The sequence below is a fragment of the Amblyraja radiata genome, chromosome 9 (assembly GCF_010909765.2).
Source record: "Amblyraja radiata isolate CabotCenter1 chromosome 9, sAmbRad1.1.pri, whole genome shotgun sequence".
Classification (NCBI taxonomy): domain Eukaryota; kingdom Metazoa; phylum Chordata; class Chondrichthyes; order Rajiformes; family Rajidae; genus Amblyraja; species Amblyraja radiata.
In genome coordinates, this window is record NC_045964.1 from 44313603 (window position 1) to 44336143 (window position 22541).

Sequence of the window (22541 nt, forward strand, 5' to 3'; positions counted from 1 at the left end):
CTTTAACCCATTTATTTTCCCTCTCTCCAGCTTAGAATATTATACAATCCTGCCAGTCTGTTTATGAAGTGCAGTATTGTATGCAAGGGCAGCTTATGATCATTTATCCTTGAACATTGTTTGCCGTTTTGGTGGCAAAGTAATCCATGACTTCTATTTGCTGATTCTCTCAGTTATGAGATATGGAACTATGACTCCAATGCAAGCTTAATCTCTCTCCTGTGTCCATTTCCAGCTCATTTTGCCAAGTACTGCCTTAACAATAATCTTTGAAACATCTATCCAAACATTCTTCAATTTCAATACATCTTCTCATTTGTTGTTTATATTCAGCAACAAAATTAGGTTAACAATTTGGTGGAAAAAAAGCAGGCTCAACCGAAGAGCTGACTGCAATGTGTGCTTAGTTTCAGCTGTGAATCATTCAGGGGGAGGTGAGAAAAGAACATAAGGATCATCTTGTGCTCTGCCCTTGCGAACCTCTTAATTCCCACAGGACGAATAGTTTTGGGTGCAAGCGCTTTTATCAAAGAAAGGGGGTAGGGACCAATAATAGAAGTGAATGAAACAAATATGAGACATTCGAGGCAATGAGGAGAAATATTTATGGTCGAAGTATCCGTGATACAATGCTTCAGTACACAAGCAGTTTAAAGAAAGGAAGTTTTGCATTAATATAGCATATTCCATGCTTTCAGGATGTTCTAAAATGCCTTACAGCCAAGTAAGTACTATTTTGTAGTAGGTACAATGTACCCTCAATTTAACAGACATCTTTATAATGGATTTCAGTATTAAAACAGGGACACAAGAGACTGCAGGTGCTGGAAGCTTGAGCAAAAACTGCTGGAGAAACCCAGGGGGTCAGGCAGCAACTATGGAGTGAATGGACAGACAATGCCTTGAATCGGGTCCCTCCTTCAGATTCATTGAGTAGGATGGGGAAAACTGGAAAAGGGATGTGGGTGGGGAAAGGCATGGCAAGTGATAGGTGGACACAGGTGAGGAATGGGGGGGGGGGGGGGGGGGGGGAGGGGGTGCGGCGATTGACAGATGCGAAAGTGACAAAGGTTAGAGGTGAAAAGGAGAATCAAGGGCGTCAGTTCCATCTGCTCTAGTATCTTTGGGCATCAGATAAGGAGTGAAGTGTGAAGCTATAGGGAGGGATATGGATAGAAAGTGGAAAGAAAAAGAGGGATAAAAGGGAAATGGGGGACAGGGATGAAAGAGTTGCGAGATGAGAGTACGGAAGAGGAGAAAAGAGCAGAAATAGTGGGAGGCGATGATAGTTAAATTGTGTTGATTTTCTCATCTGCTTTGGAAAACTGAAATGTACAAAAGATGATATAATCATGTGAAGCCAAAATTCTTCAGATATTTGCTCTAGGTTACTTGCACGACACTTAAAGTACTGATTACTTTTTCAGGTTTCCATATTGTTAAAAAAAAAACCATCAGCGAACATACAAAAAAGATTTATATGGGAGGTAACACAATAAACAAGGTATTGCTGTCAGGAAAGGCTAAATGTAGTGAAGATCTGGCAGAGACCTTTAAAATATGGTAACACTGATTATAGAGAAAATATGAGCACAGGAATCCAAAACTAGGAGCTATAAATACAAGTCACTAGAAGGCCTTAAGTAATTCAAAAGAAAGTTTTGCACTCGACAGTTAGTTTGAATGTGGAAATTGCTGTTCCATGGAATGGTTAGAGTAAATAACATATGTATTGACAAACTGAGACAAAGTAGGATAACGTTGCACAGGTGCAGCACGGCCCCTAATGGTTCATTTCTGTTCTATAAGCACTATAATTCACCAGATGATTTACAAAGAATGATGAGGTGCAGTGTTCATGTTGGAAATATATGCAAAACCTTTTTTCCTTGTGTTCACAGGAAAGAACACAACACTCATCTAACCTTGTAAAAAAAACCCTCACTGTACCATAAATTATTTGGAGGGCTCAAACTGTTTGCATGTGTACATGCACATGCTTTTTCGTGTCTCTCAGCCACATAGTTCTATTGGACTAGTTAATACTTGGAGGCATTTCCCTTTGCTCAGTAAGATATAGGATCAATCACAGACTTAAGTGAGAACAGAGGTAATCTTTGCTTTCTCCACTTTCACATCACTGTCACTTAAGTGATCCTTTCCACTACCATATGTTTCCCAGCTGCCACCCAGAAAGGTCAATACAGTGTAACATGATATCAGCTGGTTAACCTGTCAGCACAAAGGAACCGACAAAATAAAAATCACTTCTGAGTTAAATAACTTCCATTGTGCCATTATCTAATACAGCTTGGATCCTATTCAAGAAATAATCTCTCCTGCATTTAATGTGCATTCTCAAGACAATTCCAGCTCCTTTCTCTGAAACATTCCCGATACTTTTCCAATCTACCTCATTGCAGACATTGGGTTTTTTCTCCATAACTGGAACGTTATAATGCTGAGCATTATATTCTACATTCTGGTATTTTTTCTCTTTGCTCTACGTGCTGTACTTGCGTTTGGCTTCATTGTACTCATTAACCTGACAGCACAAAGGAACCAGACACCATAAAAAAAAAAAAAATCACTTCCGAGTAAAATAACCTCAATTATCCCATTATCAAATACAACTTGGATAGTATTATATGATTTGGCTGGATAGCACGCAAACAAAAGCTTTTCACTGTACCTGGGCACACGTGACAATAATAAAGCTGAACATAAAACATTGGTGGGGTTAAGGTTTTCAGACAGCGGTAGTAAGCACAACTCGACACTGATTTCATCGAGAATGTTTTGTTTTGCTGTTAAATAAAGCCCCTGCAGGATGAGGAATGACTTAATGACTTAGCCCTTTCACCCATTTGACCTGCTCTGGTGCTAAATCAGGCCGATAGGCTCAAAGTCTTGCATCTGTGTTGGTCGTAAAGACCCTACGTGAACTCTCCGCTGATTTCCCAGCGGGCACGCCCCTAACGCAATAACTATCCACAAAGCGCAAATTGAATAGCTGGTCTCATTCAGTCAGGTCCAGAGAATGGCTGGAACAAAAAGGGAAACACAAAGTGCCGCAGGGATATCCTCTCTGTTCTGTGGGCTGGAAACGCAGAGGGGGAGGGGAGAGAATATTCTGTTACCCAGTGACTTACATCAACAATAGCTATAAATCAATTAACTATAAATTATTTGCACCGACCTACAACTGCCTCAAAACCTGGAAAAATAAATTAGTTTCACGGCTTAGTCATTAGCCAAGGCGCATTTTTTAGAATGCAAGATATCTAGCAGCTGGAATTTGAGTTGGCAGAAAAGGACATTTCTCAACTCCTCCCCCATTCTAAATCAGTACAAAAAGCAACAACCCCCTCCTTTCCACTGCCTCTTTTATTCCCCCACTCTTCCTTGTGCCCTACCAGGATGCACACCCATTTCTCCACTTCTCCCTATCCCCTTCCACCTTTATTACTTCCTCTAGTTTCACATTTTGTGCATCTTCTCTCCTTCTCTAATCCTTCTTGTCTTCATCTCTGGCCTTTGTCCAATCATCTATCAATCAAAATCCCACTCATTTACCTCAGTTGACAGGCTTTGTGCTCCCCCCCCCCCCCCTTCCAGCTTTCTCCCCACTACGACAATCAGTCTGAAGAAAGGTTGCAACCCAAAACGTCACCAATCCATGTCCTCCAGAAATGCTGCCTGACCCGCTGAGTTACTCCAGGACTTTGCACCTTTTTTTGTAAACTGGCATCTCTAGTTCCTCATGTCTACCTGTTAATTCAGAACATTCAAGACTAGATAATGCACAGTTGGTGCAATGCTGCCCTCTCACAGGTACAATATTTTTTCCCCAAATTAAATTGTATTTGTAACAGAACATATTTAAAATGGCACAGTGGCACAGCTGTTGCCCCACAGTGCCAGACACCCGAGTTCTATCCTGACCTCAACCACTACCTGTGTGGAGTTCATACATTCTCCATGACCACGTGGGTTTCCTCCCACATCCCACAGGCGTGCAGGTTTGTAGGTTAATGAGCCTCTGTAAAATTGTCCCCAGCAAGTGGGTAAGGGGAAGAATGTGAGGGGAGTTGATGAGAATGTGGGGAGAATATTAACATAGGATTAGTGCCGATGGCTGGTTGATGGTTGGCACAGACCCGGTGAGCCAAAGGGCCTGTTTCTGTGCCATATGACAAAAGTACAAACAACTTTTAATAGGTTCTTAGTGTCTCTTTACATTCAATATTGCTAGTGGGTGTTAGCACTTCCCTTTTTCTTTACACAAACCACCATTGCCCTCAATGTCTAGCAGCTGAAGGACACTTTGCTGTGGTCCTCCTCCACAAAGGCCTCGTGTTGCCTGCACCAGTGTGTCCCTCAGCACTTCAGACAGAAGTATGCATTTCTACTCACTGATGATGGGCCAGCCTGCTGTTGGCAATATCCTAACAAGGCGATTAGAGGGATATTCTGTACAGAGGTACAGACACAGGAGAATGGAGATTGGCCCCCATCTACACCATGCTGCATAAGCAAATCAGCCTATATATCAAAGACTTATCTTACTCCATCATTCCTTTCCCTGTTCCCGTGCGGCAGAAGGAACAGCAGCTTGAAAGCTTGCACCACCAGACTCAGTAACAGTAACAGTATTCCCCTCTGTTATCAGACTTCTGAATAGTCATTCCACAAGAATGGATACCATCCGATTCACCTTATGGACTTTGTCTATGGAACTGATGCGCTACAGTGCCAAGATCTATATTAAAACCATCCACATCCATGGGCTCACCCTAGTTTTCTAATGCCTTAATCCTGGGCATAGTACCTACTATTTGTCATTTTTCCATGCTCCACACCACCCCTATCCCACTGCCATCCACCCTCTGTTAGTTTCCTACAACCAGTTTCACCCCATCTCCGTGCTGCTCTCCATAAACTTGTGTCCTGTTCAATTCACCTCTACCCCATTGTGGACAATAGACTTTATCTAAAGAACTGATCTTTACAATCCTGAGAACTATATTCTGCACCTTCCCTTTTGTTCTAACTATCGTACTTGAGTTTGAACCGATTGTATCTATGTATGGTCCGCAGCTTCTGAACTATCCAATCACGATACATGCACTTGCAAAAAGTTAAATTGATTAATCAAATCTCGGGTTGTGAAATTTAGTCATCTGAGATAGCGCAAGCCTTCTGTGCCTTAGGCTGTGATGTTGTCTGCAGGAGGAAAAGCAACAACCACAATATTATGTTGTCAACATCATCCCTGCACTACCTTTCCTTTTGGCCTTTAATCCCTTCAATCCTCTTGTTCATTCCCTGCTGCTTTTCCCCAGAGAATTTTTCATAATTTTCCATGCCTGTTTCTTTTTTATATACTCATTCACAGAAGGAATATGGGCTTCACAGGCTAAGCCAACATTCAATTGTCCCTCCCTACCAGCTCTACCAGTTATGCCAATGTGGTTCCTCTGCTAATTTGCCTCCATCACTTCCTCGGGAAATGCATTTTAGAATCAAACCACCCTCTGAGTGAAAACAAATCCTTCCAGGATTCCCCCATAAGCCTTATCCTAAACCTATGCCCTTTTTTTTTTTTTTTTAAGAAGTCTCCATGACAGGAAATGTTTTCCTGCAATTAACCCTTAATAGTAGCTTTAAAAATTATGGCATTTGCTCAGATAGTGATGCACATGGAACTAAATGGAAAGAGCATGGCAGTTCTGGGCATGAAAAAGGATGGATATTTTATCATGGATATTTAACTTCCCTGAATTTATCCGTTGAGAAAAGAATGCGTCTGGCTCGGCATATAGTGGGAGGGCAATAAATATCCCTCTCCCTTTAGAAGTATTCTAGAAAGGTTTTGTAGTATACAACAGAGGTCATATAAGCAAACGGCCATATGTTTAATAAGAATGTATTTTGGCACAGTTAGTCAAGACATGAAATACAAGAGGTTTTACTAAAACCATATACAAGACTAAATAGACAACACCGCAGAATTCTTATCAATACATGACTGGCAAAATGTGATTGTACTGAAGTGGGTGCACTGGACTGGAAGAATGTAGTAATGAGGAAATATTATATAGGGTAAGGTTACTAAGGGAAGACGTAATTGAAGTGTATAGCATTATTAGAGGCCAAGGTGCAGCAAATAGAAAATACCTATTTCCCTTCGCAGAAGGACAAAAAAAAAGACAACAGGGAGAACAGCGAGATCTGGGAGTACAGGCACAAGGTTTCCTAAAAGTAGCAAGTCAGGTGGATAACATGGTGAAGAAGGCGTTTGGCATGCCTGCCTAAGAGTATGGAGTACAAAAGTTGGCACAACATGACGCAGTTGCACCTCAATGGTGAGACCACTGTTGAAGTAGTGTGTGCAGTTCTGGTCGCCAAGCCATAGGAAGGATGTCATTAAGTTCGATAGGGTGTGTATGAGATTCACCAGGATTTTACCAGCGCTTGAGAAAGGAGTGTTTGGATGGGCTGGAACTCTTCGTCTAGAGCCGAGGAGGGGTGAACTTTTAAGGTGTACAAGACCGTGAGAGGCATGGATATAGTGAACACTCACTGTCTTTTTCTCAGGATAGAGGATTCTAAAACTAGAGGGCATAGGCTTAAAGTAAGAGGGGAGAGATTTAAGAGGGACCTCAGGTATAACATTTTCACTCAGAGGGCAAACTGTATCTGGAATGAGCTGACAGAAAAAGTAGATTCAATTTTGACTTTTAAAAGACATGTGAACAGATATATGGACCGTCCATCGCAGGGGACAGACTTCTGACCGACATACACTACAAACCGACTCACATGGCTATCTGGACTACATGTCTTCCCACCCTGCCCCCTGTAAAGACTCCATCCCCTACTCCCAATTCCTCCGCCTACGCCGCATCTGCTCCCAGGATGAGACGTTCCACACCAGGGCATCGGAAATGTCCTCGTTCTTCAGGGAACGGGGATTCCCCTCCGCCACCATAGATGAGGCTCGCACCAGGGTCTCATCCATACCCCGCAACACTGCTCTCTCTCCCCATCCCCGCACTCGCAACAAGGGCAGAGTCCCCCTAGTCCTCACCTTTCACCCCACCAGCCGGCAAATACAACAAATAATCCTCCGCCATTTCCGCCACCTCCAACGTGACCCCACCACTCGCCACATCTTCCCATCTCCCCCTATGTCTGCCTTCCGCAAAGACCGCTCCCTCCGCAACTCCCTTGTCAATTCTTCCCTTCCCTCCCGTACCACCCCCTCCCCGGGCACTTTCCGTTGCAACCGCAAGAAATGCAACACCTGTCCCTTCACCTCCTCCCTCGACTCCATTCAAGGACCCAAGCAGTCGTTCCAGGTGCGACAAAGGTTCACCTGTATCTCATCCAACCTCATCTACTGCATCCGCTGCTCTAGATGTCAGCTGATTTACATCGGGGAGACTAAGCGGAGGTTGGGCGATCGTTTCGCCGAACACCTCCGCTCAGTCCGCAATAACCTACCTGAACTCCCGGTGGCTCAGCACTTCAACTCCCCCTCACATTCCCAATCCGACCTCTCTGTCCTGGGTCTCCTCCATTGCCAGAGTGAGCAACACCGGAAATTGGAGGAACAGCACCTCATATTCCGCCTGGGTTGCTTGCGTCCGGTTGGCATGAACGTTGAATTCTCCCAGTTTTGCTAGCCCTTGCTGTCTCCTCCCCTTCCTTAACCCTCGAGCTGTCTCCTCCCATCCCCCCGCCCTCAGGCTCCTCCTCCTCCCTTTTTCCTTCCTTCTCCCCCCCACCCCCCATCAGTCTGAAGAAGGGTTTCGGCCCGAAACGTCGCCCATTTCCTTCGCTCCATAGATGCTGCTGCACCCGCTGAGTTTCTCCAGCATTTTTGTGTACCTTCGATCTTCCAGCATCTGCAGTTCCTTCTTGAACACAGATATATGGATAGGATGGGTTTAGAGGGATATAGATGAAATGCAAGCACACTAGCCCAATATGCCAATGTGGTCATCATGAAAAAGTTGTGCCAAAGGGACTATGTACACAACTCTATGTAGGACAGATATAAAGTATTGGTAGAAAGATTATAGGGGAAATGAGGAAGAATCTTTCTTATTCAGAGGGTGGCTGCCTAAGATGGAGATAAAGACAGGAATCCTTACCACATTCAACCAAGACTTGGACAAGACCAAGACCCGCAACCTATGGCACCATGGATCTGAAGATTGGTATTGGTATATATTGTCTTCTGTATTATTGTCACAAAAAGAGATACAGTGAAAATCTTTTGTTTGGGTGCTGTCCTATCAAATCAGAATAATATTGTACATTAATCCAATCAAGCCAAACACGTACACCAGGCACAGCGAAGAGAAAAATATCAGCGTGCTGAACATATACTTTTTCAACATTGTACTTTTTCTCTGGAGCTGTTATGCACAATGTCCCAATGAGGTTGGTTGGATGATTGCGACTGTATCCTAGCTTATGGGAGGACCGTTCAGAAGCATGATAACAGAGGGGAAGAAGCTGTTCCCAAGTCTGGTTGTGCGTGCTTTCTAGCTTCTGTATCTTCTGCCCGATGGGATCAGCAAATGGTCTACTCCTACGATGTAATTTTTCGATGATTCTATGAATACTTCTGTTGTGGAAACACATGTGTCATGGAATTCCATTGTATCCTGAAGGCTGTGCAAGATTGCCATCAATGCAGTGAAACGTGCAACATTTTGCTCTCAGTCCCGCTACATCACAACTGACCCAGAAGATGCATTTCACAAGAAATTGCATCACATCAAGGTCTCCAGGGCCCGGTTGAATTTTGCAATTGGTGTGATTGAAATGGTCTACCCCACGTTAAATCATTTTTTAATTAAGTGGCAGTGGGGAAAAACAGCTCGATGTGATCCAGTTCCTGGTCAATAGAAATTGCAAAATCGATGTGCTGCTCAGCCTAATCAATTAATGATGCCACTTACACTGCACAAAACAAACAATTCTGATCATATTTCCACTCCTGTTCCTAGATCCCCTTTACCCTCTCACCAACCCCTCTCTTTCCCATATTATGCTTTCCTTAATTACCTAATATAATCTTGAATGTTAATAAGAGTTTCTTCTTCAACCACTAATGCTTAAACAAGAATATATGAATGCACTCAGGGTAGGTGGTAGATGTGAAAACAATGCAGGGGGTTAATGAGTGAGGAAGAATTCAGTCGCACAGGGAGCACAGATGTTGTCTTTTGATACAGATTAGGCCCTGGGAGAGAACGCATATGTGTTCCTACCGGATTAGAGTCATTTCATGAGCAAGCTAATTTTTTTTAAAGAATATTGCTGGCTGGAGGAAATCATTTTATAAAGAAATTTAAAGTTGAATATTTAACCACTTTCATTAGTTGGTCTTTAAAGATATATTGCAAAACAATCTGTTGCTGTACATTTAGTTTCGGGCATTTATGATTTGCCGATGATTAACAAATATAAACTTTGTGCCAATCTTTTGCAAAGTGTGATAAACTAACTGTCCATATCCACATTGGTTTCCTCTGGGTGCTCCAGTTTCCTCCAACATCCCAAAGATATGCTGGCTTGTAGGTTAATGGGCCTCTGGAAATTGCCTGTAGTGTGCAGGGAGTGGATGAGAAAGTGGGATATCATAGAACCAGTGTGAATGGGTGAATGTAGGACGGCGCAGTCTCAGTGGGCCGAGGGGTCTGTTTCAATGATGTATCTCTAAACTAAACACACCACAGAGATCATGTGATGTCTGACGTCTGATAGATAAGAACAAACAATGAAAATGTCTAGTATCTATGTGTTTATTTTTGACACTTGTACAGCAAATCAACATTAAATTTGAGATCATAGCACAACGGGATTAAATTTGGTTAGGATACTTTTCCTTGAAACTATCCTCTTTCCTCTCTCAATCACTAACAGTTCTTAATATAAAAGCATTTTGATTCTACATGTCTGTGCTGTTGTGAAGAATTCGTTGTTACGCCCTCTTCCCCACTTCATTGGCGATTTTAATTTGGTGAACTACTTTATCATATTTCATCAATGTTCTATATTTTTTTAGAGATCAAGTCAAAATGCATGGAAGCAGATTAAAAAAATAGACGACTTGAAAATTAATTTAGTTACAAGACCAGACTCTATATGAACGTGACAAGTCTGAGATGGATTAAGTTGAGCTCATCGCTGCATATGGACTTATTAATGACATCGTAACAGTTGAGGAGAAAGATTGACAGTGATTTTTTTAACATATTTCAAACAAGCAAGTAAATAAATGACACAGACCAGACCCCATCTACACCACAGAGCCTCAAAAAAGCAGCCAACATAATCAAACACATCCCACCCTGGTCATTCCTTCTTCTCCCTGCCCGTCAGGCGAATATACACACTTTTAAAAGCACACACCACCAGACACTGGAACAGCTTTTTAAAGGGCCTGTCCCACTTAGGCGATTTTTCAGCAGACTGCCGCCGTCAATTCGCCGGCAGTCGCCTGAAAAACCGGAAACTGGAATGGCGACTGTCAGAGTGGAACACACACACATCGCAAAGGCAGGGGCCAGGGCAAGCAGGGAGGGGAGCGCTGTCTGAAATTCACACGGTGCAAAGCCAAGGTGATACAGACACACACCGCGATGAACAGGAAGGTTCAGACAGCTAGCACAGTGTACGGTAAGTCCTTTAAAAGAGGGGGGAGGGAAAGAAGGAGTGGAGACACTTTTAAGAAGCCAGACAACTTTTAATAAGCCAGAGACACACAGCTGTGGTTCGGTGGGTATTTAACATTACCGATCGGTTATCCTTGGTTCTGAAAACTCGTTCTTACGTTTTTTTCCCCCCCAATGAGCCCATGAAAATGACCGGTCAGCAGAGGCGATTAACTAAAACTACCTACGACTACATTGACTACCTATAACTACATGGCGACCCCACTACAACTGCAACTTCGACTACAGGATTATCGATTTTCTCCATGGGGATCAATTTTTGGTCACAGAAACATTTTCAACATGTTGAAAAATTTGCGGCGACCATACCGAGGCCGCAACTAGTTCCCAGAATGCGGGAACTACTCGCGACCATGAAGGAGACTCACCAGAGACCACCAGCGAACATGTGGCAAGCGTAGAGTCTCCTGCACTCGCCTAAAAAGTCACCTAAATGGGACAGGCCCATCATGCTTCTGAATGTTCCTTCCATAAGCTAGGGCACAGTCACAATTCTCCAACGTACCCAATTGTGGATATTGGACTTTCCCTCTGGAACCATTAAGTTTCAATGCTGAGCAACTATATGCTGCACTCTGTCGCTTCCTCTTTGCTCTACCTGTTGTACTTGAATTTGGCTAGATTGCATTGATGTACAGTATTATCTGATTTGATAGCACATAAAGAAAGTGGTTCACTATATCTCTGCACACGCAACAATGATAAAACTAAAGAAAAAGGATTTTGGAATGGTCTCATATTTTCCATCCAAGATCTCTCCACGGGTGTTTCATTGTAACATCCTCAGCTACATGTTGTTTTCACAGCTACGTGTTTATCTCATAGCTAGTCACACCACGACCCTGTTTACCACCAAAGTTTAAGAAAAGAGATGCATGCATGCATCCAGTGGAGAGTTACTATCTTGGCATGCACCTGTTTTTTTGAAAACCATGCCGGAAAAAAAGAGCAGTCAAGTTGGTACAATGACGTATTGAACCACCCAAGGGGTTACTTTGACCTGGATTCTGCCGTTGTTATGAGAGCAAAGCTGTCAGCATTTGCTGTCATTAAGCAAGGGAACTGACAGAAACTGCTGCAGCATACACTTGTGCAGTGAAAGGCTAATGTCCATAAGCTAAGTGACTTCCTGCTCACACGCAGGTTTGTAACTTTCCAGCATTCACCAGCGAACTGATTAACACTTGAAAGGCAGAGAATTTTCTCAACACAAGTCGTTTTATGCTCATTGCCCACATGAGTTTGAAACCGAAATAATATCAACTCCATTATCACTATCAACCAGATCAACAACGGTGAGACAAAGTACACGAAAGAGATTGAGAACTTCGTGGCATGACAAATTAACCTTAACATCACAAATAAGAAAGAGCTTAAGAGACAAGAGTGTTTTATTGTCATATGTCCCAGATTGAGCAATGAAATTCTTACTTGCTGCATCACAACAGAATATTAGATTAGATTAGATTATTTAATGACCACACAGTCAAGCTGGTGGAATTCAGGTTCAGTACAGGATGTTACAAGGTAGGCTGATTCCCGTCAAACATAACATAAAACACAACATCATACAATATACATTACATGCATGGGGAGGATATGTGCTGTTGTCATAGTGTGTTCAGAATTCGGATTGCGTGTGGGTAAGAACTGTTTTTAAATCGATATATGTTTTTATGTTTTTAAATATATAAACATAGTACACTAAACAATATGATAAATTAGAGAAAAAAGTTCCATGTGTATATATACACACACACACACACAGGTACACACAAATATAGTGCCCTCCATAATGTTTGGGACAAAGACCCGTCATTTATTTATTTGCCTCTGTACTCCACAATTTGAGATTTGTAATAGAACAAATCACATGTGGTTAAAGTGCACATTGTCAGATTTTATTAAAGGGTATTTTTATACATTTTGGTTTCACCATGCAGAAATAATAGCTGTGTTTATACAGTCCCCCCATTTCAGAGCACCATAATGTTTGGGACACCTACTCAAAAAATAAACAATTATCATGCAGTAATAATCATAATAATCTATTGTAGTTCAGAGCTTATTTGAGGTTATAGTGTTTAATAGCCTGATGGCTGTAGGGAAGAAGCTGTTCCTGAACATGGATATTTTACAGTTTTCAGGCTCCTGTACCTTCTTCCCAATGTCAGTGGTGAAATGAGTGTGTGGCCAGGATAGTGTGGGTCTCTGATGATGCTGGTGGCCTTTTTGAGGCAGCAACTCTAATAAATCCCTTCGATGCTGGCGATGGACTGGGCAGTGTTTACAACTTTTTGCAGTCTTTTCCACTCCTGGGCGTTCAAGTTGCCGAACCAGGTCACGATGCAACCAGTCAATATGCTCTCTACTGTACACCTGTATAAGTTCAAGAGAATCATCGTTGACATACAGAATCACCATAATCTTCTCAGGAAGTAGAGGCGTTGATGGGCTTTATTTATAATTGTATCAGTGTACTGGATCCAGGAAAGATCTTAGGAAATATGCACGCCCAGGAATTTGAAGTTTTTTACTCACTCCAACATCGTGCCGTTGATATAAACATGATTGTGGGTCCTCATCCTTCCTCTTCCAAAGTCCATAATCAGTTCATTGGTTTTGCTGCTATTGAGAGCCAGGTTGTTGTGCTGGCACCATTTGGTCAATTGATCGATCTCACTTCTATACTCTGACTCATCACCATCTGTAATTCGTCCCACAACAGTGGTGTCGTCGGCTAACTTGAAGATGGAGTTCGCACTATGTCCGGCTAGACAGTTATGAGTATAGACTGAGTAGGACAGGGAGCTGAGCACGCAGAGAAATACACTGAGGAACATATACCGAGTGAGTCATCATTACGGAAAAATTATGTTGTTGTGCAGAAAATTAGAGATGAAGTTGCAGGCAACAAAATATGGATCTCAATAGACAAGACAACCGATGCTGTGGGGAGATATGTTGCCAATGTAGTCATCGGTACACTGGAGGCAGGTCAACCATCAAAGGAGTATTTGTTGACATTGGAAGTATTGGAGAAGTCAAACAGCTCAACTATTGCTCAGTTGTTTACATCTTCACTTGCTGTACTTTGGCCAGAAGGTATAAAACACAAGAATACAATACAATACAATTTATTGTCATTTGAGCCTCAGTGAGGTTCAAACGAAATTCCGTTTCCACAGCCATACAAAGACAATTTCCTACAGACATACACACAATTTAATTCACACAAACATCCATCACAGTGAACCCACTGTGATGGAAGGCAAAGTCTTTTCTCTCCCCTGTACTCCATTTCTCTCCCGATGTCCAAGCCCCAGGCGGTTTACGGCCCCTCTCCCGGTCTAAAAGTCAGTGTTGGAGTCCCCGCTGTAATGTCCCACGGCCATGAAGCCGCGCCGGGCGATGTACGTCCCCGCTCCGGGTCGTTCCAACCCCGCGACACGGGCTGGAGAAGTCGCGTTGCGGGAGCTCCGGGAAGCGGTCTCTCAACCCGGACCCACGAGCTCCCGATGTCCCAGTCCACCGGACCTGCGGCTGCGTTGCTGGAGCCTCCGAGCCCCAGGAGTCGAGTCGCAGCAGCGAGTCACCACCGCTCCCCACGCTCCGAGGCCGGCCAGCCCCACGATGGTGAGTCCGCAGCTCTGCAGTCTCCCGAGCCCCCGGGTCGTTCAGGTTGGAGGCCGCTCCATGGTGCTAGGCCCCAACGACAACAGAGACCCGACAGGGAAAAGGTCGGGTCTCCCGGACAGGGAAGAGATTTTAAACAGTTTCCCCCTCCCCCCCCACATATACACAGTTAAAAACACGATCAAAAAACACAAACAACTACATTTAACTAGACAAAAAATAAAAAAAAGACAGACAGGCTGTAGGGGCCGCTGCAACGGGTGAGTCGCGCCGCAGAAGAATGTTCTTCTGTTTGTGACTGATGCAGCTCCGTACATGAAAAAAAGCTGCTCGTGCTCTTAATGTTTTCTTTCCCAAAATGTTGCATTTGACATGCTTAGCTCAAGGACTTCATAGAATTGCCAAGCACATACGTAACTTGTTTCCAAATGTCGATCGCCTAGTTTCCAATGTCAAGAAAATCTTCCTCAAAGCACCGTCACGTGTGCAGTTGTTCAAGGAAATGGCACCCGAGATTCTACTACCTCCTCAGCCTGTTTTGACTAGGTGGGGTACATGGCTCTCTACTATGCTGCAAATTTTGAAAAGATAAAATAAATCGTTTACTGTTTTAAAGGAGAAGAATCTGCTGCAGTCAGGATCGTCAGTGAAATCATGCAGGAAAAAAAAATCCCTTCACCACGATCTTGTGTTTATTGCTTCCAATTTTGCAAACTTCCCACAAACTATCCCTTCCCTTGAGAAACGCGATGAAACATTAGTGAATAACTTGCCGGTTTTCAACAAAGTAACTGACGATATTCTTAAATTTCCCAGTGATATAGGTACAGACATACAAGGAAAATGTGAGAGAGTGATTTTAGTAAACAAAGATCTTGAAGAAATACAAAACATAGCTAAAGTTCTCAAAAGTAGTTGTTATGCACAAGATATCGAATATAGCGTCTGTAGCTTGTTTCGGGTATGCACCGGTGACCTCAGCTGGGGTAGAGAAGATGTTTTTCACAACTGAAGTGTATTCTGTGTGACAGATGGCATGGTTTAACACCAGATCATTTGGACAAAAAATGCTAGTAATTATGTGTGTAGATTGGTTATTGCATGTGAACCAATCAGAGTAATGTACTACCACTAACTCCACCCTATTGAACACTTTATATTAACATTCACTTCCTATATTACGTAGTCACATTAGTGGTAGAGTGGAACTAACATGTATTGTACTGTGCCATTATGACTGATGATTAAAGCTGACTTAAACACCAGACAGTCTGTACAGTTGTTTACAATATGCAACCAGGCAACTTTCGTCATTAAATGCAGTATACTATATTATCATTTTTAACCATATTTTAAAATACATGCCTTTTTCGTAATTTCATTATCTTTTTGCTTGCCTATTTCAGAGTTTTTTAGTGCCTAAACATCTACTGATGAACAACTGCTACTGCTGGGCTAGTCATCTTCCTGCAATTCACAATTTAAATATTTTTGAGTATCATCTGATCTGTTACATAGACAATAGACAATAGGTGCAGGAGGGGGCCATTCGGGGAGAGAATTAAGAGGGACCTCAGGAGGCAACTGTTTCACTCACAGGCTAGTCCGTGTCTCGAATGAGCCTCCTCGCTATGGAAGTGGAAACAAATACGACTTTCAAAAACATTCGGACTGATATTGGGACACATTTCATTTAAAAGTTTAGAAAAATCTAGGATTTTTAAAGTTCATTGATTGATACATTTAACAGGTGTGGGTGTTTCTGAATGTCAGACATTTTAAAGCATATAGATGGGAAGGTGGGATGAAAAATGTAGACAAATGGGACCAGTGTGTGCCAACTAGGTCGGCATGGACAAGATGGACTGAAAGGCTTTTTTCATGTTGCACCTCTATACTTATCTGAGCTTGGGGGCAGAAAGTGAGGGGAAGAGATGAAGGGGAAAAAATTAGGTCATGGCAATATGGGTTGTATTAAATGGGACGTGCATGAGATTAGTATAAAGTGGGTGCTTTATTTGGTGTGGACTCAAAGGACACGGAGCCATTTTTTACACAATGTTGGTACCTTAATTGGCATCTGTAAATCACCCCTAGTGGAGGTACGTTGCTTGAAAAAAGTGGTCAAAGAATAAGTTCCACGGAAATAAGAAGTGGAACTCATGGGATTGCTCTGCCAGAAGCTGGCATGGTCCTGATGGGCTGAGTGGCCTCCTGTGAGCAAGAAACCAGGGACTAGATGTGTAACAGAAAATATTACTTTTACCATTTGAAATTCACACCGGGGAGCACAGGTAACTTCGGCCAGAGCACAAATTAGTGTCTAATATTAGGTTCAGTTACAGAGAGGGGAGGCTAAACAAGTATGTGGCGGTATCCCTTGGAAACACTCCCAGTCCAGGCTCACGCCCGAGGCCGAGACCTCAGGAAAGCAGAGAGGAAATGCGAGTCGTGGGCAAGGAAATGACCCGCATTTCGATACTGTGGAGGAAACAAAGTAACTCGCGGGAAACCATCCCCGTCAAACCACCAATACTAAATCAACTTTTATACCTAAACTGCGTCAATATTAGATTCCTGTTAGCAAAAGAACACGGTACTACCTTCCGTGATACCGTTATTGGCGCGACTTACTTTGTAAACAACGCAGTTGAAAGATATCGGTATATTTAATACTCCTTCAATTGTCTCCGATTTCCTACTGCAGTTGGGTTAGTTTACAGATCCACACAACTGAACTAACCGTGCGAATCTTGTGTTAGCAACACACTGGTATATTTACCGTACCTTTAATTGCCTGATTTCCTGGTGCGACGCAGTTGGGCTAGTTTACAAATCCACATTAAATAATAAATAAAGTGGAACCTCTCCCACCGTGAGTGACTGCACTTCCTCTTGCAGGGCCGCTGTGAGCAAATTGCATTATTTGATAACACTGCAGCAACACAAGCCCAGACAAAGTGTTGCCCGGTTGAGCGGAGTGACAAGGCATGCGATCAAAAACGGAACTAAAAACACAGCAAAGTTTTTTTTTTTTTAAACAAGAACTGATCATCTGATTCGAGATCAGCCCAGTGAGTATGTTCGTGTTCGGAACTGTACTTACAGAGGCCTGGCTGGTGGGCTCCAGCAAGTTCTGTCGGGCTGAATTAAGCTGTTGTGTAGACCAAGCGAACCTTTGGGTGGGAGGCCCTCTGTGGGGAAGTTGGCAGCTTATGGCCAGCGACGATCGGAGAGTAAACGGCGCTGAAGCCGACGGGAAACTGATGAAGCAGCCAGAGCAGTCCCGTCTCCTCTCCTCCTCCAACCCTCCACTCCACTGCACACCACAGGAGCGCGTCAGTCAGGATGCCTGTTCACCACTGATTAGTGATGGGGACCTCCCCCTCCCGGGGCGGAAACACAACCCGTTTCATTATCTGTTCAAGAAGGAACTGCAGATGCTGGAAGATCTTTCATTATCTGCCGGGCAGCTGAAGCATTTGGTGCCGCGGAGGAAAAGTTGGTGACGGCGAGGTTGTTGGTAACTGGCGACAGATGAATCCGTGTCGTGATACCGAGGACCCGCTGTAACTCCGCCTCGTTGGTTAAACTCTTGTTCCAGGGATTCTTTAGCGTTTTCCTCTCAGAAACCTCGAGGCCGCGTCCGCACTGTAGATACAAAGAGAATACAACATTTAATAAAGAAGGTCGCAGTCGCACAATTAGTTACACGTGCGATAATAAAGAACTGGTGTGAATGGGTCTGTGCGGAGCCGTTATCACTGCTTCCCCAGCCAACAAGGGGCTCCACCCTTCCTTGGTCATCTGTTGTCGGCCCAGCTTTGTTCTGGCCTTTTCTTACCTCAAGTTCCCTCCCCTCTACTTTGAGTCTGAAGAAGGGTCCCAACCTGAAAAGTCACCCATCCTTTTTCACCACAGATGCTGCCTGACCCGCTGAGTCGCTCTAGCATTTTGTGTATATCTTCTCTAAACTTAAACTATTTACGAGAAGTGCCTTGTATCTATCACACACGCAACTAACAGGCATCACGGAATATGCTCTATCGATAAAGTCAAGAGTGTTTAATTGTTATATGTCCCGACATGAGACAATTAAATTCTTATTTCCTGCAGCTTTCCTGGCAAACTAACATAATAAAAAGCAGATAATATGCAATCATCAAAGCATACAATAAATTAATAACAAAGATTAGGTAACCATAATAGCACAAAATGTCAAGTCCATAGTACAATTCAGTACATCAACCAGAACCAGAACATTATAGTTGCTGAGGTTAGTGTTGTGCAATGTTCAGGAGCCTGATTGTTGTTGGGAAGAAGCTGTTCTTGCACCTGGTGGTCACGGTTTTCAGGCTCCTGAACTTTCTTCCTGATGGTTAGAGCACTGCCTGGGTGGTGTGGTCTTTGATGATATTGGCTACCTTTTTGAGGTAGTACCAACTGTAAACCCCTTCGATGGTGGGGAGCTCAGTACCTGTGTTGGACTGAGTAATGACTACCACTTTCTGCAGCCTCCTTCACTCCTGGGCATTTCAGTTACCCAACCAGACCGCGATGCAACCAGTCACTATGTTCTCTAGAAGTTCAATAGAGTATTCAGTGACATGACAAATCTCCCCAATTTTTTGTGGGAGTAGAGGAAGTGATTTCTCCTGCTTCAGATTATCAATACGCACCCATTCCCTACCCATAGCCTCCATGGGAGGCCTGGTCCTCCAACTCAAGCCGCTCCCAAATGTAAGATTCCAGCACTCCCCTGCCTCCCTCAGCAATGGGCTTTAAAAAAAATTCCAATTGCACTTCCCCTGCGTTTTGCAATAGCAATTCGCCCTCCCCCTCCTGTGAGGTAAAAAGTTCAGAGTGTTCCTGTGTCGCAACATTATATCGAAGTGTGTTGGAAGCTGGCTGGAATTACTTTAATGATTTTAACTAAAAACGTGAATCAGAATATGTCTGCTCCCCCAAAGGTGTGGTCTCCCAACGCAATATTCCACCCTCAGCCATTCCCCCAATGCAACGTAACCCGTTCCTGAACGTAAGAATCCAGCACTCCCCTTCCTCGCTCAGCGGTGGACTTAAAAAAAAATCCAATTGCACTGCCCCTGCCTGCCGCAGAAGTTCCAACTGCAATACCAATTGGCCCTTCCCCTCCTGTTGAAAAATCCCATTGAGGTGAAAAGTTCAGAGTGTTTCTGTCTTGCAACTTTGTATCGAAGTGTGTTGGAATTTGGGAGGAAGGAGTTTAACAGTAAAAATCTTGTTAAAGTTGGCATTTTTAAAACTTTAATCGCGAATAACCTTTGAAATGTGGGATTAAATTTTCAGTGAAGCGGAAGCCATTTTTACATCATCAGTTGAAGCTGGTCGTTTTAAATTCAAAGTCTTTTGACTTTTTTTAAACGTAATCAGTAATGTCGACTTAATCAGAGAATAAGTCGAGAAATAAAGCATTAAATGTTCAGTAAAGGTGGTCTCTGCCTAGAGGAGGAAAATGTGAATCAGAATATGTAAAAATGTTATCGTTACCGCGTAGTGCTTTTGCGAAGATGTAAAGACAACCACATATACACACACATAATATTGTGAATATGTGTGTATATATACACCCTGAACTTTTTATTCCTTTTTTTCTCTCGTTTATCATGCTGTTTACAGTGTACTCTGTTTACATATTCTGTTGTGCTGCAGCAAATAAGAATTTCATTGTTCTATCTGGGACATATGACAATAAAACACTCTTGACAACTTCTCCCTAATAGATGGGGATTTGAGTTACGTTAATGAAACAATCCTCAACTGCAAATTGTGATGATTGATATCGGTAGGGGGCGCTGCACTGGCAGCGCCTGTCGGCAGAAGGAAATTGCAATCCTTTCTTCAAGAGTCAAGAGAGTTTAGTTGTCAATATGTCCTGGAAACAGAACAATGCTATTCTTACTTGCTGCAACTTCACAGCCACAATAATTAACGCAATAACACAACAAATAAATACATAATAATCAATAACACAGCAAACCAATAATCAGTAATCAATAATAACCATATCATAAGTGTAAAACCGCAGTCCATAGTGCAACCAAATCATTCCATTGTAGATCATACGGTGATATATCACCACCGGGTGGCGCCGTTAATGGTTGCCTCGCCAGCAGTCTGTCTTGTTCCTTCTCTGTTTTTATTATTTTAAGTATAGAAACATAGAAATTAGGTGCAGGAGTAGGCCATTCGGCCCTTCGAGCCTGCACCGCCATTCAATATGATCATGGCTGATCATCCAACTCAGTATCCCGTACCTGCCTTCTCTCCATACCCTCTGATCCCCTTAGCCACAAGGGCCACATCTAACTCCCTCTTAAATATAGCCAATGAACTGGCCTCGACTACCCTCTGTGGCAGGGAGTTCCAGAGATTCACCACTCTCTGTGTGAAAAAAGTTCTTCTCATCTCGGTTTTAAAGGATTTCCCCCTTATCCTTAAGCTGTGACCCCTTGTCCTGGACTTCCCCAACATCGGGAGCAATCTTCCTGCATCTAGCCTGTCCAACCCCTTAAGTCTTGAATGTTTGTTTTAATGTCTCTCGGTATGTTTTATGTGGGGCGGGGATCGGGGGAAACTTTTTCCAGTCATTTACCTCAACGGAGATGCGATTTTTCTCCGTGTAGCATCTCCGCCCCCCCGCGGCCTACAACATGGTGGTGCGGCCTTTCCTGGAGACCAGCCCGGAGCTTCAAACCGTTGGTGCAGCACGGACTTACCATCGCGGAGCCTGGGATCTTTTGCCGAGGATCACCAGTTGGAGCTCCGACCGCGGGGCCTGTGGACTACCACCGTGAAGCAGCGGTCTCCGGTAAGAAGCAGCCGACTCCGTCCTGATGCCGGAGTTTCGATCATCCCGCTTGAACATCAGACCATCGGCAGCGGCACTGCGGAGGGTTCAAGGCCCCGACCACGGGTGAACAAAGGAGGAAGATGACTGAACTTTATTGCCTTCCACTGTGGTGGATGTTTATGTTAAAATTTATTTATGTGATGTATGTATTTTTGCTTTTTACTTAGTATGGCTGTATGGTAACTCAAATTTCAATGTGCCTTAATTGGTACATGTGACAATTAAATTGAATCTTGAATCTCAAATCTTACTTTTGATCTTGCCTTTTAAGTGTCTCGTGGCCCATAGTAATGTGGCTACCTCCTGACTGCCCTGTGAAATGGGCAAACAAGCAATTGCTACAGATGGTTTAACAAGACCACCTTCTAAGGAAAGTATTGGTGGTCAATGAATCACTGGTCTTGCCAAAAGTTCTCATAAATGAATGAAAATAAAATGAAATGAGTTGATTTTACAAAGAAGCACAATAGCACATTGTAGCCCTCTGGAAAGCCCAGACAATTATACATAAGAAGGTTGCCATAGGTTCCTGTGTTAGTAATGTCACCAGAAGTCGACCAGAACAGGCTTTAGCGAATAAGTATTGGTAATAAAGTGGATACACAAGAGACTGCAGATGGTGGAATCTTGAGGGGAAAAAACACAAAGTGCTAGAGAAACTTAGCAGGTCATGCAGCATCTATTGAGGGGATGGGCAGGCGACATTTCAGGTCGGGATTGATGGAGTGGATGGGGAAATGCTGGTAAAGAGAGATGACAGGAAGGGGTGGGGCAAAAACGGACAGGTATAAAGTGGATTCAGATGAGGAGGGATGATTGGCAGATGGATGGAGGCAGTAGCAAAAGCATGAGTGAACTGTAACTGTTGGGAGACACAACAAGAGGAGAAGAGGAGAGAAATGTAAAGCAGAGGGAAATATAGTGGGTAGGAATGGAGGGATAGTAGGTAGAATGGAAGGAGAAGTGGATGAAGGTTGTCCAAGGAAAAAGTGAGACAAAGGGTGATGTAATAAATGAAAAATGAAACAAAATTGGAATTGTAAAAATTGGTATGAGATTTTAAAAATACATTTTGTTCCATGTTGAGTAATTCAGCATTAACTTTGGATTCCATGTACATGACTGAGAATTTACTGGGATGAATATGAGCCCTTGAGTCACACCGCAGCCTGGTGCCCTGTCATTAGTTTGTCAATATTGGAATGTTGGAAGTGCAGTTTTCTAGTTTCAGTTTCAGTTTCACAGATACAACATGG

At 43.2% G+C, this 22541-nt stretch overlaps 1 protein-coding gene across 1 annotated transcript in view; it reads right to left on the reverse strand.

Moving 5' to 3' along the window:
* Window positions 1-17797, reverse strand: part of peli2 (pellino E3 ubiquitin protein ligase family member 2) — a 105476-nt gene extending 87679 nt beyond the window's left edge. Inside the window, exons 1-2 of the mRNA XM_033026447.1 lie at window positions 17500-17797; window positions 13808-13809 (exon numbers count right to left, since the gene is read on the reverse strand). The gene's annotated coding sequence lies outside the window, so the exon portion shown is untranslated. The remainder of the gene's footprint in view (window positions 1-13807; window positions 13810-17499) is intronic.
* Between the last annotated feature and the right edge of the window lie 4744 nt (window positions 17798-22541).